This window comes from Manis javanica, chromosome 4 (genome assembly GCF_040802235.1).
Source record: "Manis javanica isolate MJ-LG chromosome 4, MJ_LKY, whole genome shotgun sequence".
In the NCBI taxonomy this organism is placed as follows: Eukaryota; Metazoa; Chordata; class Mammalia; order Pholidota; family Manidae; genus Manis; species Manis javanica.
In genome coordinates, this window is record NC_133159.1 from 139,191,367 (window position 1) to 139,209,873 (window position 18,507).

Consider the following 18,507-nt stretch of genomic DNA (forward strand, 5'->3'; position numbering starts at 1 on the left):
AGCTTTTAGAAGCATTTCTTTCAGCCCTATCTGGCTTTAACTCTTGAGGCTACACCTACAAGTTTCACTAGGGCCATAAAATAAACAGAATAATTATTTTCTCATTCAATAATAACTGCAGGGTGATCCCCTAATATTCTTCTTCCTACTGGTCTAACACAGACAACTTGTAAAAGCCTCTTGCTAGTTAAAATGCTGTTGGTTAAGGAGGCTGGACTATGAAATTTGCAGTGGAGGACTCCTATTAGCAGCTTTATCCTTTTTTATTTATTTAGTCATATGTTTTAGTAACTTTTTGAAGCAGTAGGTGGGGAAAAGGAATTAGTTCAGGGTTCCTATTTGCTTCAATATGGGCTGTTGTTGAAAGACCATCCACACCCTTTTAATGCTATGCCAGGGTAGCAGAGAACACACAAGAAAGCTCTTGCTAAGCTTTGTTCCTAGTTGCCAACAGTGTCTACTAGGGAGACTGTGGCAGCAGAGGCAATCTCTAGCCAGCGGTTTCTTGGCCTGGGGACTCAGCTGCTTGGAAATTAATGGGGGTGGAAAAGGAGCCTCCTCTTACAACTACCTAAAACCAAATAATTTACTTAGAATTGACACAGAAATTAGCTCACCTTGTAGCTACCCCTTGCTCTATACATTGAAACGTTTGTTCACCATATAGTGAGTGAGAACAATGGTGGTGTTGCCTTGGTTTTCCAAGCCTTCATAAAAAAAAAACCCCTACAGACAGTACTACAGTTTAAAGGTGCCAGTGTAAATATTTAAACATAATTACACAGCATGTTCTGAGAAGCACCTTGTGGAGAAAGTGAAGGTTTCTATGGCCTGGTCTCACCTGGCCCTGATAGACTTGTTACTGACTCTATATAAAGAGCTCCGCCCAGTGCTCTGGGCTACTGCACGGCTGCAGGAGAGCAGAGGCTGGAGTGGTGGCAGCATAGAGGACAGAGACTGAGATGGCTGCGGGGGCAGAGAGGCCCAGAGGCAGAGACCGGCTTGCTGCATGTAGACCCACTCTGAGTGGACGGGATTCTAGTGATTGACCTGCCACCGTGGGAATAAAGTTGGGTAGAAACACTTTCACCTCAAGAACAGTCCATTGTCATTCCTTGGTCTCACTGAATCCATAGTGAACTTGCCCGGAACTGAAACCCATGGGCAAGACACACATCTTGCATTCAAAAAGTCAGCTTAGTTATGTCTAAAGTTTTAGAGCAGAGAAAGATGTCACTTGAATCATGGTAAAACATAGCAGGCATTTAAGGCCCTGCTTAACAATTTGCTGATTCATTGTATCCTGGATAAGAATTTTAAACAGAGTTGGTTTTAGTGAACACAATGAAACAACTGGAGAAACATATGGAGAAAGTGTTTGCTACTCTTTTGTCTTTTTTTCCCCCAAGTAAGATAAATGGAAATTCTGGATAGGGTAGTCTTTGTAGGTTTTTCCTTAGTGTTTGCCTACTTTTCCTTCCTCTCCCTACCCCCAACTAAAAGAGACTATCCTTCTGGCTCTTATTGCCTTAAGAAAGCAGGACAGGGGAGCTAGCCTAGGATACTAGCTCTTGGTGTTAATCCCAATCGTGATCTTTTGATCCTCCTCCTGAGCCCCCACTTGAAATTGCTCTGATCTTTGAGAGCCTGGATTTCATGGGGAGACACGCTAAGCTTCTGTAGAATATTTTAATGATTATATATCAATATTTGGGGGATATTCTATTGGTAATGTTTTCTAGATCACAGTGAGATTACAGCTATCTTTGCTATAGAATAATACAATTAATTTGCCTGCTAAATTTGGCTTTTTAAATTAATATGCCTCTTTTACGCATTACAAATTGAAAAAAATAATAGAATCATTTCTAATTTTCAACCACTTTTAACACAGCAGAAAGGGGCAAATTAAGTGCCTTTGGAAGGTGAGTTAGTTAATTCTATGAGTCCAGTAGGAGTTTTCACACCTAATGCTCTTCACACTCTGTGAGAGGCACAGTGCATAGGTAATGAAGGCTTTGGTTCTCATGGAACGTCTTGCTGTGTCTAGAAAACCTGTACAGTAAAGAAATGTTGGAGGAAATCTCATCCCCACCAAACACAGGTGAATCCCCTATGGTATTCCTTGAAAAGAACAGAAACACTCTCAGAGATTGGGGTCTGCAGAAGCAGATCTCACAAGCACAGAATGAGGCAAGACCTATAACTTGAAAAGATAAACTTACTAAGAAATGGAGCTATGCAGCTGAGCTCTGCCAGGACCAGACCCTCCCCTCAAAAATAAAGAAAACACCAGAAGCCAAGAAAAATGCGGCATATCCTAGGATCCAGAGAAAAGATGTCTGTGAGAGGAGTTTGATAGTTCTTATTTGTCAGCTGCAGAAACATTTAAAAGCTATTTTTAAAACTTCCTGTGATTTAACTGTCTTACCTCTGCCTTTCAACACAATTACCATAATCCTTTAAGTTATCCAATTTTGATATGAAGTACTGGACTTGGAGAATACCATTTTATGTCAGACAGATTTCCTTACAAAAAGTTTATAGCTTTGCTTACATTTTGTGTTTGATACGATCTTCTGCTAAGTTCATTTTTCTAAAGACATAATTTATTTCTGAATAGTTTTCCTTTAGTGGAGATTTTTATGACTATCATGTGGAGAAGACTGGGGAGAAACAGAAATCGCACTTTTTTCATGTGCCATTTCATATAGTGGAAAGAATGATAAATTTCATCTATGAATAGCTTAGGAGAAAAAAGAGAGAACTAAATTTAATTTGTTAAAATTGAGGTATACTCTTTCCTTTTATGTAATTCCTGAAAAAAGACTTATTCTGAGTGGAAACAGTTTGTTCATCTAAAAGCATTAAATTACTTGGCACCATTAGAGCACTTTCCTTACTACTCAGAATTTAATGTGTCCAGCTTCACTTACCCTTTACTGAATAGCACATATTGTTCTCACTTGTTAAACAATATAAACAGTAATTTTTAGATTCCACTGTGATGATACAAGAGAAACTTAAGCCTACATACTTAACTAAAACAAAAGAACAAAATTCACTTAAATGCCAAGAGGTAGGAAAGTAAATGAAGACTACAGAGATGATTAATTTGGAACCCATTTATTTATTTGTTTTATTTTAAATAAGTTGCTGGCAGGAAACAAAGAGGCTCTGCATTAAAAGCCTAACCCTGCTACATTTTATTGCTTTATGGTCTAGGGAATATAATTTCAGAAACCTCAGTTTTTCCAGTAGTTACCTTAGTCTGGACAGTAGAAAAAGTAGCTGGCCAACAGAATATGATACCTAAAATATAAAGAATGGAGGAGGAAGAAAAAGGAGGGGAAAAAAAAGAACCTTTATGTTGTGTTTGTAATAGCATATTAAGTGCGTTAAATTAGACTGTTAGATAGTAAGGGAATTACCCTTGAACCTTTGGTAACCATGAGTCTAAGACCTGCAATGGCAATACGTATATACCTATCGATAATCACCCTAAATGCAAATGGTCTGAAAGCACCAATCAAAAGACACAGAGTCACTGAATGGATTAAAAAAACAAGACTTATCTATATGCTGCCTACAAGAGACTCACTTCAAACCCAAAGACATACACAGACTGAAAGTAAAGGGATGGAAAAAGATATTTCATGCAACTAATAGGGAGAAAAAAGCAGGAATTGCAGTACTTGTATCAGACAAAATAGACTTCAAAACAAAGAAAATCACAAGAGACAAAAAAGGACATTACATAATGATAAAGGGGTCAGTCCAACAAGAGGATATAACTATTATAAATATCTATGCATCCAACACAGGATCACCTAATAATGTGAGGCAAATACTAACAGATTTAAAGGGGGAAATAGAATGCAATGCATTCATTTTAGGAGACTTCAACACACCACTCACTCCAAAGGACAGATCAACCAGACAGAAAATAAGTAAGGACACAGAGGCACTGAACAACACACTAGAACAGATGGACCTAATGGACATCTACAGAACACTCCATCCAAAAGAAACAGGATACACATTCTTCTCAAGTGCACATGGAACATTTTCAAGAATAGATCATATACTAGGCCACAAAAAGAGCCTCAGTAAATTCAAAAAGATTGAAATTGTACCAACCGGCTGCTCAGAGCACAAAGGTATGAAACTAGAAATAAACTATGCAAAGAAAATGAAAAAGCCCACAAACACATGGAGGCTTAATAACATGCTCCTAAATAATCACTGGATCAATGACCAAATAAAAACAGAGATCAAGCAATATATGGAGACAAATGACAACAATAATTCAACACCACAAAATCTGTGGGATGCAGCAAAGGCTGTACTAAGAGGGAAGCTTATTGCAATGTGGGCCTACCTCAGGAAAGAAGAAAAATCCCATATGAACAGTCTGGACTCACAATTAACAAACCTAGACAAAGAAGAACAAATGAGGCCCAAGTCAGTAGAAGGAGGGACATAATAAAGATTAGAGCAGAAATAAATAAAATCAAGAAGAATACAACAGCAGAAAGAATCAATGAAAGCAGGAGCTGGTTCTTCAAGAAAATAAAATAGATAAATCCCTAGCCAGACTTATCAAGAAAAAAAGAGAGTCTACACACATGAACAGAATCAGAAATGAGAAAGGAAAAATCACTATGGACACCACAGAAATACAAAGAATTATGAGAGAATACTATGAAAAATTATATGCAAACAAACTGGATAACCTGGAAGAAATGGACAACTTTCTAGAAAAATACAACCTTCCAAGGCTGACCAAGGAAGAAACAGAAAATCTGAATACACCAATTACCAGCAAGGAAATTGAACTGGTAATCAAAAAATTATCTAGGAACAAAACTCCTGAACCAGACAGTTTCAACGCTGAATTTTATCAAACATTTAGTGAAGACCTAATACCCATCCTTAAAGTTTTCTAAAAAGTAGGAGGGAATACTCCCAAACTTGTTCTATGAGGCCAGCATCACTCTAATACCAAAACCAGGCAAAGACACAACAAAAAAAAGAAAATTACAGACCAATATCCCTGAGGAACATACATGCAAAAATACTCAATAAAATATTAGCAAACTGAATTAAAAAATACATAAAAAAGATCATCCATCATGATCAAGTAGAATTTACTCCAGGGATGCAAGGATGGTACAACATTGGAAAATCCATCAACATCATCCACCACATCAACAAAAAGGACAACAACCACATGATAATCTCCATAGATGCTGAAAAGCCTTTGACAAAATTCAATATCCACTCATGATAAAAACTCTTCAACAAAATAAGTATAATGGGCAAATACCTCAACATAATAAAGGCCATATATGACAAACCCACAGCCAACATTATAATTAACAGCGAGAAGCTAAAAGCTTCTCCTTTAAGATCAGAAACAAGACAAGGATGCCCATTCTCCCCACTTCTATTCAACATAGTTCTGGAGGTCCTTGCCATGGCAATCAGACAACACAAAGAAATAAAAGGCATCCAGATTGGCAAGGAAGAAGTTACTGTCTCTGTTTGCAGATGACATGATATTATACATAAAAAACCCTAAAGAATCCACTCCAAAATTACTACATCTAATATCTGAATTCAGCAAAGTTTTGGGATACAAAATTAATACACAAAAACCTGTTGTATTCCTATACACTGATGATGAACTAGCAGAAAGAGAAATCAGGAAAACAATTACATTCACAATTGCATCAAAAAGAATAAAATGCCTAGGAATAAACCAAACCAAGGAAGTGAAAGACCTATACTCTGAAAAGTACAAGACACTCATGAGAGAAGATACCAATAAATGGAAACACATCCCATGCTCATGGATAGGAAGAATTAATACTGTCAAAATGGCCATCCTGACTAAAGCAATCTACAGATTGAATGCAATCCCTATCAAAATACCAACAGCATTCTTCAATGAACTAGAGCTAATTATGGAACCACCAAAGACCCCGAATAGCCAAAGCAATCCTGAGAAGGAAGAAAAAAGCTGGGGGGACTATGCTCTCCAACTTCAAGCTCTACTACAGAGCCACAGTAATCAAGACAATTTGGTACTGGCACAAGAATAGACCCATAGACCAATGGAACAGACTAGAGATCCCAGATATAAACCCAAGCATATAAGGTCAATGAATATATGATAAAGGAGCCATTAATATATGAAATGATACAATGGGGAAACGACAGCCTCTTCAACAGCTGGTGTTGGCAAAACTGGACAGCTACATGCAAGAGAATGAAACTGGATTGTTGTCTAACCCCATACACAAAAATAAACTCAAAATGGATCAAAGACCTGAATGTAAGTCATGAAACCATATAACTCTTAGAAGAAAACATAGGCAAAAATCTCTTGGACATAAACATGAGCAACTTTTTCCTGAAAGCATCTCCTTGGGCAAGGGAAACAAAATCATAAATGAACAAATGGGACTACATCATGCTAAAAAGCTTCTGTACAGCAAAGGATAACATCAGCAGAACAAAAAGGCATCCTACAGTATGGGAGAATATATTTGTAAGTGACATATCCAATAAGGGGTTAACATCCAAAATACATAAAGAACTCACACGCCTCAAAAACCAAAAAGCAAATAACCCAATTAAAAAATGGGCAGAGGAGCTGAACAGACACTTCTCCAAAGAAGAAATACGGATGGCCAACAGGCACATGAAAAGATGCTCCACATCGCTAATTATCAGGGAAATGCAAATTAAAACCACAATGAGATGTCACCTCACACCAGTTAGGATGGCCAATATAGAAAAGGATAGGAACAACAAATGCTGGTAAGGATGCAGAAAAAGGGGAACCCTCTTACACTGCTGGTGAGAATGTAAACTAGTTCAACCATTGTGGAAAGCAGTACGGAGGTTCCTCAAAAAACTCAAAATAGAAATACCATTTGACCCAGAAATTCCACTCCTAGGAATTTACCCTAAGAATATGGGAGCCCAGTTTCAAAAAGACATATGCCCCCTTATGTTTATCGTAGCACTATTTACAATAGCCAAGAAACGGAAGCAACCTAAGTGTTCAGCAGTAAATGAATGGATAAAGAAGAGGTGGTTCATACACCCAATGAAATATTATTCAGTCATAAGAAGAAAACAAATCCTACCATTTGCAGCAACATGGATGGAGCTAGAGAGTATTATGCTCAGTGAAATAAGCCAGGCAGAGAAAGACAAGTACCAGGTGATTTCACTCATCTGTGGAGCATAAGAACAAAGCAAAAACTGAAGGAACAAAACAGCAGCAGACTCACAGAACCCAAGAATGGACTAACAGTTGCCAAAGGGGAACTGGTTGGGAAGATAGTTGGTGGGTGGGAAGGGAGGGAGAAGGGGAACAAGGGTCGTTATGATTAGCACACATAATGTAAGGGTGGAGCAGTGGGAAGGCAGTATAGCACAGAGAAGACAAGTAGTGACTCTACACCATCTTAGTACGCTGATGGACTGTGACTACAACGGGGTATGTGGTGGGGACTTAATAATGTTGGGAATCTAGTAATCACAATGTTGCTCATGTAATTGTATATTAATGATACCAGAAAAAGCCACATTAAAAAAAAGAACATGCATTTGAGGGCAATTTTTAAAAATAAAGTTGATTTTCAAAAAAAATGAAAAGAAATTGAAGCTGGGCAAATATCCCTCCTGATGGACTTCTAGGTGGTTTCCAGGGATTAAATACCGCTATTCTTTTGTTCTCTTATTCATCATTTTTCACAACGTACAAATGGTCCGAGGAATGTTAGACGACTTTTTCATTGTTTTCTTAGTAAGGGGGCAGGATAGGCACTTGAATCCTGAACTATTTATGTATAATTTAAAAAATTACATGATAAGGGTACCAAATTGAGGAGTAGACTGTGGTGGCTTTGTAATGTAATGTGTCAACTTGGCTATGATAAACTACATTTTCCAGAATTTCCTCCCTGTATGTTTCTGGCTAGGTGGACCACGAGAGACATTTGTACAGATTTGGGGCCTGAAAGTGAAGCCACAGCCATTTGTAGCTCATATTATTGCTCATCTACTGGCTTATCCTGTTGGCATGGAACAGTGGCTAGACCTACAAGTGCTCCTCCTTCTCATGAGTCCTTCCCCAGGTTTTCCAACTTCTAGGCTAGATATATGATGAAAGGGGAGAGCTTCTCCTGCAGGATATCCATACCATCAAAGTCAAAGACAGTGAGAACTCACATGCTTTCAATCTGTCCTCCTGGGTTCTAGCTCATGCTTGTAGGTTCCAGCTTGTGCTTGCTTTTCCCTACTTTACACTTATCTTCCCTTCCAGGTTGCCTTCCCTGAACTCTTCAAGCTCCTGGATTAGGTATGAACACAACAGCTTTGAACAGACTACTTAAACGGTTTCCACAACTGGGTAAAATTAGATATGATATGTATTTTATATGATACAGAAACATACACTCACACATACACACACACAGCCCCTAGTGCGTTCTGCTTCCATGAGTGAATACTGACCCATTGTATTATACTGATTTTATAGTTAGGTTAAATGCATTATCTTCTTTGGGTTTGCACTTCCAAAAACTTAGTCATTCAGAATGGTGTGTTGTAGGTTGATTACGTAAATTTTTTTCTTGGAAGACTAATTAAATTAAACTCAATACCTGAATTTTTAAGAACAGTAAACTTGATCAGATGAACAGCTTGTTTGTGTCTTCAAGCTTTTCACAACTGTCTCACTTATAAAAATTGCTATGTGACAAAATAAAAAGAGATACACATACTTCTTAGAAATACAGAGATAAACGTCAGAAGAGATCAATTTAACCAATTGCCTCTGAGTGACAGGAACTGATGATGGAGTAGAAGCTGAGGATAGTGAGGAGCTGCTGCTTTTGGTATAAGCCGTTTTTAGCATTATTTGATTCCCTAGTTAGATGGACTATTTTCATAAAAATAAACATAAATTACAAGAAACTTTTAAAAAAGAGCAAAATTCTTGCCACTTATTTGTAATAGAGTAGGCAAGAAGAAAAGAAATAGGAAAGGTTATCATTTGAGTTGGACAACAGAATTTAGTTCTGGAGAGATTCCAATACAAGTTGAAAGGAAGGTCAAATTTGGGGAGGAATATGTAACAGTAAGATTTTAAGGGTTAGGAGAATGAGCTTTTCTATAACAGTCATTTGCTACCAAAAAAAAAAAAAATCTCAGCAACATTCTCAGTCTTCTCTCTCCTCCCCATCTTTCTGCCTTCTCTTATCTATGTCCAGTGTACTAAATGAATCTACACCTAAAAAGTTACTGAAACAAGGTAACTCTTTTAAGCAGATCCTTTCAGAGCTGTATCATAGATTAGAGGAACTTTGAGTTGCAGGACTGGTATAGTAATGGTCATAAAGAATAATTTTCACTTAATAAAAAACTTTTATTCCTCACATGGCTTGATTATATTTTAGCATCATTCATTTCCTTTTTGTGACTCAAGCATTTGGATTTCAACTCCTTGCCAATTCTTCTGCATCCCCAATTTGACCTTTACTTCACTATTTTTTATTTTCTATCCAAGTTCATTTACAGAAACATGATTTGAGAATACAGAATTTACTTAAGGCAATGAGGGAAAAAGTTAGTAGTTAATCCTTTAACAATGCCCCCCCTTCTCCCACACCCCACCACTAAAGAAGTGGATGGATGAGAGTTTTTTTTTAATGGAAAGATAAGGTTGGAAGGAAAACAACAAGAAAGGCATATGGAAATGTTTTGAGGAAATGGTTCTACTTTGGCAGAAGAAAAACAAGTTGTATATTCAGTCAATTTGCTAGTCCTATTTCAAAGCAATTTAATAGGTATTGTCTTACTAATACTTTATACTCATTTTAGAACTTCCTGTTCTTGCATAATTAGTATCCTCAAATCATTTGGTTAATTCCAGCTACATAAATTTCTAATGAATCCTGTTGAAGCGTGAGAGCTAAATGAAAACCATTACAACTTCACCTTCCTACTGTTTTTCCTTCTAGAGACATAAAGCATTTCACAATACTTTCTCTTTCATTAACAAAACATTACTAAGACTACAGCTGAAGGCTGTTTACCCTAAGTCATGTGAACTGTCAGAAATACGAGACCTCAAGTTCTGGGCTTTTTCCGCTGAACTCTAACACCTCTCTCGACACAGGGATATACTTTTAAGACTGGTTTCCTTCTGATTGGTGATTGTTCATCTTCCTGATTCCCAGTTCCCCAAGGAATCTCACACAGAGAATTTCCTCTAGGTTGGTTTCCTTCCATTCACCAGTTACTCTGAGTACAATTCCTCAACCAGTTACAAATAGTTAACACCTGTTCTTCCTGATGCCTCATCAAAGAGTGTCTGCCCTGGTTTCACGATCACACATTTGAATCCTGGGAAGGAAATCACCTTACGATAACCTCATTTATGGGATTCCATGTTCTCTTAATTCCTTCTCACCTGTCTTGAGCTTTAATTCCCTCTTGAAGATGTTTGTTTGAAATCACTTTCTCCCAAGACAGCAAGTCACGAGCTTATCAAACAATGAGAGGTTGTCACTGACTCAAGGACTTCCACTGTTCCTTGCTCTGTGACTCTGGAAATAATTTCCTTGAGCTTTCAAATTACTTATCAGTAAAGTTGGGTTGGCATTATCAATAAAATTGGAATAGAATCCAATGGCAGAATAATGACTAGTTTTTAAGACATTGGTATATTACAGCTTCTTAAGTGCCATTTAGTGCCCATAATCCTTATGCTTATTGACAAAAAGAAGAAAATGATTAGAACTAGTATGTGTGTGAAACAGGCTGTGTTGGGAGGTGAAATGAATGGTAATGGATGACCCAAGATCAATGATTGCATCAGACAAGTCATTGAGAAGAGGGATATGTCAGTTGCTGGCTCCTTATTTGATATGGGTACAGTAACTTTTGGCTATTGTAAGGTTGAAGGCACTGGGGGGAGGGGTGATAACATCAGACACTGATGACGTGCCAAAGTTCTCGGCTGCTGCTTCCTCTCAACTTGAAAAATGTGCTTTAGGCTAGCGAACCCTGGCGCCGCTGCTGTAAATCTAAGCTCTGCCTCCCCCTACCTTCTTTAAAAACTCGCTGCTTGTCTACTTTCGTGCGACTTCCCCAGCCTTCATTTCCATAGACTAGGGAACCTCGCCCCGGGGGCGTGCAAATAAACTACCTGGCCCGTTGTTGCCTCTCTTCACCTGCTTATTTCGGCTAAAACTTATCTTACAGCTATATTTCAACACATAAAATTGAAAGACAGAACCCTTATGTCCCCATTCAAAGGTATTCCCCAGATACTATACAAAACTTATGCATTAAAGCATATGATACAATAGCAAGAAGACAAGTAATGACTCAATAGCATCTTATGCCGATGGACAGTGACTGCAATGGGGTTGGAGGACTTGATAATATGGGTGAATGTTGAAACCACAATGTTGCTCGTGTGAAACCTTCATAAGACTGTACACCAGTGATACCTTAATAAAAAAAAAACACATGATACAGTGGGCCATCTTGCCCTGACAACTGCAGGGCAGGGGCAACCATGGAGGTTGAACTACACAGTGTCTATGGATGATCTACTGATTGTGAAAAGAAGATGAGATGTTTTCCAAAACACCAGGTTGCCACACCAGGCTGCTGGAGGAATTGCTGCCCAAAGGAAGCAACAGGAAGCAATGAGGCCACATGTCGTACCTGGCTCAGAGCACTGCCAGCTCAGGGAATGTGAAAAGGCCCTAAGATATAAGCAAGGGCCACTGCAGGCAGAGAAGCCAGGCTAAGGAGCTGACGAAAGGAGAAAACCGCCTCTGTCCTTCCTCCTTTGTCATCTCCTATTCTGCCACTTTCCACTACCCCTATCTCTATCCCCTGATGCTTTGTTCCTTATCCCCAAATCCCTCTGTAATTCTGGTTATTAAGACCCTCTTTCCTCCCATGTTTAGGCCTTTTCAGTGTCCCTTTTAATGACCTCCCTCCAAGCACTGTCCTCTTAGCATCCCCTCAGTCCCTCACCAAAAGCCTCCCTGAGGAGATTTAGGAAGTAGCCAAGTCACATGATTCATAACTGATCCCTCAACCTGGATTATTTCTTTGTATGAAAAATATCAGTCTGGTTAATGTTGATTCTTAACAGCATTAATTCTTTGATTTCAATTTTTAAAATTTTTCTCAAATTTTGCCATTGCTCTAATAACATAACCATAAAATGCAATATAAAATAAGGACCCATGGTACTTATACAGTGAGAGAGAAGGAGTGAGAGGCCTTTCGTGTGTATATACTTGTGCCTTGTGTGGAGGGATAAGAAAACTAAGGAGGCCCATCACTTGGCAAAAAGGGGCAGAGATGATAATAGCTCAGGATCCTTTGACCTTTCTATCAATGTTAAGTTTCAATTTGGTGACAAAATCAGCCTAGAATCCAGATCTCCAAATTTATAATGTCACAGTGTCAGTGAAATACACAAGAGTTTAAGAAATCTGAAAAATGAGTTTAAATCCTGGCTCCGCTTTTTACTATAATTGTGTGGATTTGAAAAAGTTAGTTAGCCTCTTTGAAACCATTTCCTTATTTTTGAGTGGGGAAACATGTGCTGGGAGGATTAAATGAGCTGGCCTGGCAAGGGCCAGACACAGTTCAATGACGGTTAGGCTTCTCCCCATGCTCCTCAGCCCTTTGTTTGACAGCTGGAGCAAACCTGGATTGCACAACTAGATTCCCAGATCACATCAAAGGGAGGAAGATAGCCAAATCCTTATCAGGAATTTAAGCTCCTGGCTTATTTGCCCCTGGCTCAGTCATACTTATCCCTGGGCTGGGATAATTCTCTGAAACCCTTCTAGAACTCAATTCCTTCTATGTCATGAAGAAATAACAATCTCTCTGCCCTTAAGACACAGGTTAGGTAAGAGCTAATTAATGTTTATAAAATACAGTGTTACCCAAGAATGAAAGTGCAGAGTCAAAACACATCTTCAGTAAATGCTATTATTGCATAAGCAGTGTTTCCTAAAATGCGGGGTGTGAATTGCTGGTGGCACACAAAATGATTTTAGGTAGGGGTTGGTTGGAGCATAAAATGATGTAAAAGACATTGAGAGAAAGCTACTCCCTTTCCAATTGTCTTTGATTATATTGAGAAGTAGTTTTCATTTTGGGTCTCTAACACTTGCTTATTTCTCTCTTTAAAGAGAGAGCAAACCTCAGGCTCCATGCCGTCAGCAAGAAGACTAAGTGGAATTTAGAAATATTTCCTAAGTTTTTATTTTTACATTTATCTTCTAATTATAACAAGCAATACTGGTTTTCCATTTATGATAATGGCAAAAAAATTTCCTTTTTAAAGTAATGTTTTAAAATATATTACGTATCAGAAACTTTTTAATTTTAAAAAACAAGTCGACAAATAGAAATATTAAGTACTAATGTGGATTCCAACAAACTGAAAATGTAGATTGCAAATGACTGAGGTGTGGGAAACATTGGCCTTACAGATTGGGAGTTAGAATATCTGGATATTAGTCCTGTCTCTGGTAGTAACTTACTGTGTGACTTTGGTGAAGTCTCCTTAACTTCTCTGAGTTCCAGCATCTTCATCTGGAAAGTAACAGGGCTTGCTTGTGCAGTCTCTGAGGATCCTTCTGGCTCTAATATCCTATAATTTGAAGCAGATGATTAGGACATATTCTGTTCTTTTGGCTAAGAATCAACTGCTCTGTCTTCCTACCCTGTTGTCCTTCCTTATCTTCCTTCAGGCATTTTGATATCTATCCCAAACAGAATATAGAACTCTTATTTTATTAACACTCATAAGTTTAACGAAAGCATGTTATTCCAAAAATGCAAAAGAAAGGAAGGAATTCTTTATGACGGAAAGAATACTGGATGTTGAAGGAGATGACATTTAATCTAGTCCTTGCTTTGCCATTTACTGACAATGTGATCAAGCTGTAAGTTCCCTTTAGCACTAAAATTCTATGAAATGCAAATGACCTATAAAAAGGAACTAGATCAGCTGGGAAATCACTTACTTTCCTTTCTAATTGAGATATTAACACCCACAGTAATGTTTTCATATAGACTCAAAGCTGAAAGATCTTCATTTTAACTCACTTTGATACTAGCATGGTACCTGGGACATAGTAGGTAATCAATAAATATTTAATGAATAAATACAGCCATCAACATGGGGCCAAGAAGAATCACATTTCATCAGGTAAGAATTAATTCAAAGGGAGTTAACTGAGCACCCATTTGGCAGCCACATTTGCCAGGCATCATACCTTCTTATCTTCCATAAAGAGCAAGATAAAAAAGACCTGTCTTCCATTAACTTAAGGACGTTTTGGGGGGAAATGACACATACACAAATAACTACAGTGCAATAGGAAAAGTGCTGAGGATGAGCTATGTCTCATTCTCATCCTAGCTATATGAATGTGAGAAAGTCATTTGTGTAATCGGACATCAGTTTTATCACCTGTAAAATAAGGTTAACTATATTATTTCTAAGGTCCCTTCCAGCTACGAGTCTGAAAATGATGCTATGCCTCTGAGAAATTAGTTTAAATGCTTAGTCTTGAAGACTTGTAATTATATATTGGAGATAATCTCTTTAATACACATTTTCCCATGTAAAACTAATGGAAACAAAGTCATACAACATGTTTTTTATTGGCTTCAATCCACAGTTGCCTCAATCTTTGAACTCTACTACTAGGAAACTTTCTAATTTGATTTATCTTTATTTTTGTAAAGACAGTAATAGGAACACTTGCTTTCTAAATTAACCTCAAATGTCCTATCAGGAAACTGGATGAAAGATACAATTCAAGTCCATTTAACAAACATTTATTGAATATCAATTATGTGCAAAGTCCTAAAAATGATTCCAAAATAATGAAAGATCATGGCCCCCAAGGGAACCTACAACCAAGTAGAGAAAATGAAACATTTCTATTATTTCAAGAGTATTCATTTCACACAAAGGAAAAAACAAATTCAGAAAGTAAAACAATATGGAAGATAAAAAAGAACTTAAAAAGAAACTATGTGAAGAAGTATTGGAAATCTGTCAGAAATTCCTCAGCCTAAAAAAACTATGAGCTATAAACTAGCAAATAAAGCAAATCGATAGGAAGATCTTGATTTCAAATCCATTACACAAGGTCAAAACTGGCTGGCAGGGGCCAGAAGCTCAAGTAGAGGTAACCTGTGGAGCTGTCTGCAGGATTCTCTGGGGCCCCTGGAAGAAGATTCAAATTTGAGCCAATGCCTTTGTGGTCCTCCACCTTAAGGGAGAAACAGTTGACTCACAGGCTGCCCCCAGTGCCAGGCAACTGGAGACGGGGAAGACTCAGGAAGTATTTCCCAAACAAGAAATAAAAGAACAGAGAGGGAGAACAAGTTAAGAGAAATCCTTGTGTTTTGTGCAGTGGATGAAAGATAATTTTCTTCCCCCTTATAATCTCTACAGAATGGTCACAGGTAGAAATATTCAGAATAATGAAAATGCAAAGCTCTATCAGAGGAAGAGAAAAATGATATGAGGAAAATCTCCATCAAAGCATGGAATATTCCACTTTATACAGATTTCTCCGGAAGGTCAGGGGAGCACTAAGCTAAAGGAAAACAGTTTGCTGGTAAGAGCGCTGAGTTTTGGGTAAGGAGAAGAGGAGGAATGGAGCTGGGTTAGCTCAGCAGTAAGACTAGGGAATTGTACAGGACACTGGAGACAGGGGCCTCCTGCTTACTCTTTCAGATATATATAATACCATAATTTCCTATAAGCCACCAGGAGTATTCTGGCTCAAACAGATGTAGAAATACCTAGACTGGCTGCATCATTTTCCATGTTTATATACCTTTTAAGACAAAGAAGCAATAAATTTGTGAAGAACTGACAAGTCAGATACCTAATCTCCCCTCTTAGAACTAGCTCTCAAGTAGAAGAAACAGACGTTTCACTTTTAGTTGGAATTTAGACTCTGGGAAGAGACCTGGATTAGGGTCTGGTTCTGCTGTTTAACTTTATGCATAGCTCTCAAGTCTGTTTTCTCATCTTCAAAGAATGAAATCTAATAGTGCCTAATTCATAGGGTTGTTTTGAGGAATAAATAAAATAATGCATGTAAAATACTTAGCACTGTATCTGGAATATAATAAGTACTCAGCATGTTTTTAAAAAAAACTCATTAGTCCTCAAAGTTATGAAATAGGTATTATTACTATCCCCATTTTTATGGATGAGAAGACTGAGGCGCAGAGAAGCTAAATAATTTTCCCAAAGACATACAGCTAGTCAATTTTAAAGAGATAAGGAAATACACCAAGGCATTAGTGGTGGCTCCTCCGGATAAAGGTTTATAATGCCTTGTTAAGAGAGATGGTATGACAAGATCTTGAATGAAGACAGTTGCAGCTGAGGACAGACTGCAGAAGAATTTAAGGGAAAACAGTGGCAGGTCTTATAGATTGAGTGCTTCCACATGGGGCTCAGAGAGAGGGGCAGGAGTCTAAGAATACTCAGGCCTCTAGCTTGGGTGACTGGGTAGGTATGCTCACTAGGGCAGGGAATGTTAAAGATGGAGCAGCTTTTGGAGAAAAGATATGCTCAGTTTTGACAGGGTAACCTTCATTGTAAAGTATTTGAATACATACATTTTAAGCTCAAGAAAGAAGTCAGGTCTGGGCTTGAGAGTTTTCACATAGAGTTGTAGTTATCCCCAAAGAGAGGTTGCCATCACCTGCGTAAGCGTGGAAGAAGAAAAGAGTGATGGGCCAAGGACAGAACTATGGAGAACCCCAGCCTTATGGGATATGAGGGGTTAAGACACCATTCAGATCTGAATTAAAATACACAGATATAAATGGCAGGTACATGGTGGTTTTTCAAGCTAGGTCTCGTTTACAGCATGGAAGTAGGGCAGGGCAGTAAGACAAGTTTGGTTTCAAATGAAGTACTTTCCCACTTAGTACCTCTGTGACTGTTGTCATGTTACTAGGTATCCGTAAAATGTGAATGACTAATTTGCTACTTAAACTGTTGTGGGTTAATCCACAAAGCACTTAAATGGTACAGTGCCTCACATATTGCAGGGACCCAATAAACATTAAATATTATCACTAATGAGTACACAAATCATAAAATTATCTTCCATTCCACTGACACTCGTTGCCAGTTGAGAAATTAGTCAGGAAGTCTGTTGACTACCAGGAATAAACTACAGTGGAATCAAACAACAGTATGAAAATGCCACTCAAATGATTAAGACACTCAAGTACCGGTACTTTCTTTGCAGGGTATAAGTAAACACAGGTAATAGCAGTTGGTTCAAATAATTCACAGAGACTGATAGAAATGTTGGTATATGGGCTACAAGACTGTATTACTTTTTCTTTTGTTCTACTCTGCTCAACTGGCCTCCTACCTGGCACAGAATAATCTGTCAATAAATGTTGACTGAATGTAAAAATAACAAAGGAAGGGAGATAAAATTTCTTGTATCAGCTATTCAACATTTCACTATTGGAAGAATTATCACTCAGGCAAAGAAAAAGATGAAGCAGACATGCCCTATGCATTATCTTTGAGATCTCTCAAGTTTGACTATGCAACTGCTCTCTCCTCAGTATCTGCCACGTATTTGAAATTCTCAGCCTGAGATGTCCTCCTTTGGAACAAGGTTTAGAGGCCACAGAAGGGCCCATAAAAATGCAAATACGTGTGTAAATGGCAACCAACTAGGCTTGTGGCAGACACTGACACATTTGTCAGCCGTAGTGTGTGAACAGCTGGCTACCTCCGGAACGGCCGCTTCTGAGCTCACGCGGTCGGGGTCAGAGCACCGCTGACCACCAGCCTCGCTGGTGCAGGGACCAGCCGGACAAACGTAGCCCAGGGAGGTCCCGTGGTGGGGTGGGACGTCGGTTCCTCTGGCCTAGTACCACCGCCCTTCCTAAAACCGGCTGGCTCACGTCAGAACCATCGCGGCCTGCCGGGCGGTGCAGAGCGTTGCTCTCTCATCTCACTTTTCACCAGCGCAGCCTCCAGTACGTGGAGGCTAGGGATGTGGCCAAATCGAGTTAGTCTGAAATGTCTTTCTTGTTCTTTTCGGTTCAGCCAGTCTAAATCTCATGCAATCTTTGAGCTGTGGCTAATGTGTATTATACAACGCTCTATTTGCCTTTTTAAAGGCACTTCAATTTATAAATACACATCATACTTGGCCCCCGGCGGGGAAACCGAGCCCGAGTTAGACGCACAGTCGGCAGGCTCCTAGCCAGCGAGCCGGCTTCCGCCGCGTTGGGGCGGCAGCTCGGCCTCCCCCTTCTCTCGAAGGCCGCGTCCCCTCAAACTACGCCTGCGCGCACGAGGGCGGGGGCGCCCAGCCAGGCCATCACTTCCCGAGAGTCCGGAGGCGGGGCTCCCACCGGGGACGT

The 18,507-nt window shown here is 38.9% G+C and overlaps 1 long non-coding RNA gene across 1 annotated transcript in view; it reads right to left on the minus strand.

Moving 5' to 3' along the window:
- The window catches only part of LOC118969526 (uncharacterized), a 57,598-nt gene extending 39,166 nt beyond the window's left edge, over window positions 1–18,432 (minus strand). Inside the window, exons 1-2 of the long non-coding RNA XR_005057436.2 lie at window positions 18,291–18,432; window positions 13,611–13,720 (exon numbers count right to left, since the gene is read on the minus strand). This is a non-coding gene — a long non-coding RNA (uncharacterized lncRNA). The remainder of the gene's footprint in view (window positions 1–13,610; window positions 13,721–18,290) is intronic.
- Window positions 18,433–18,507: the final 75 nt, after the last annotated feature.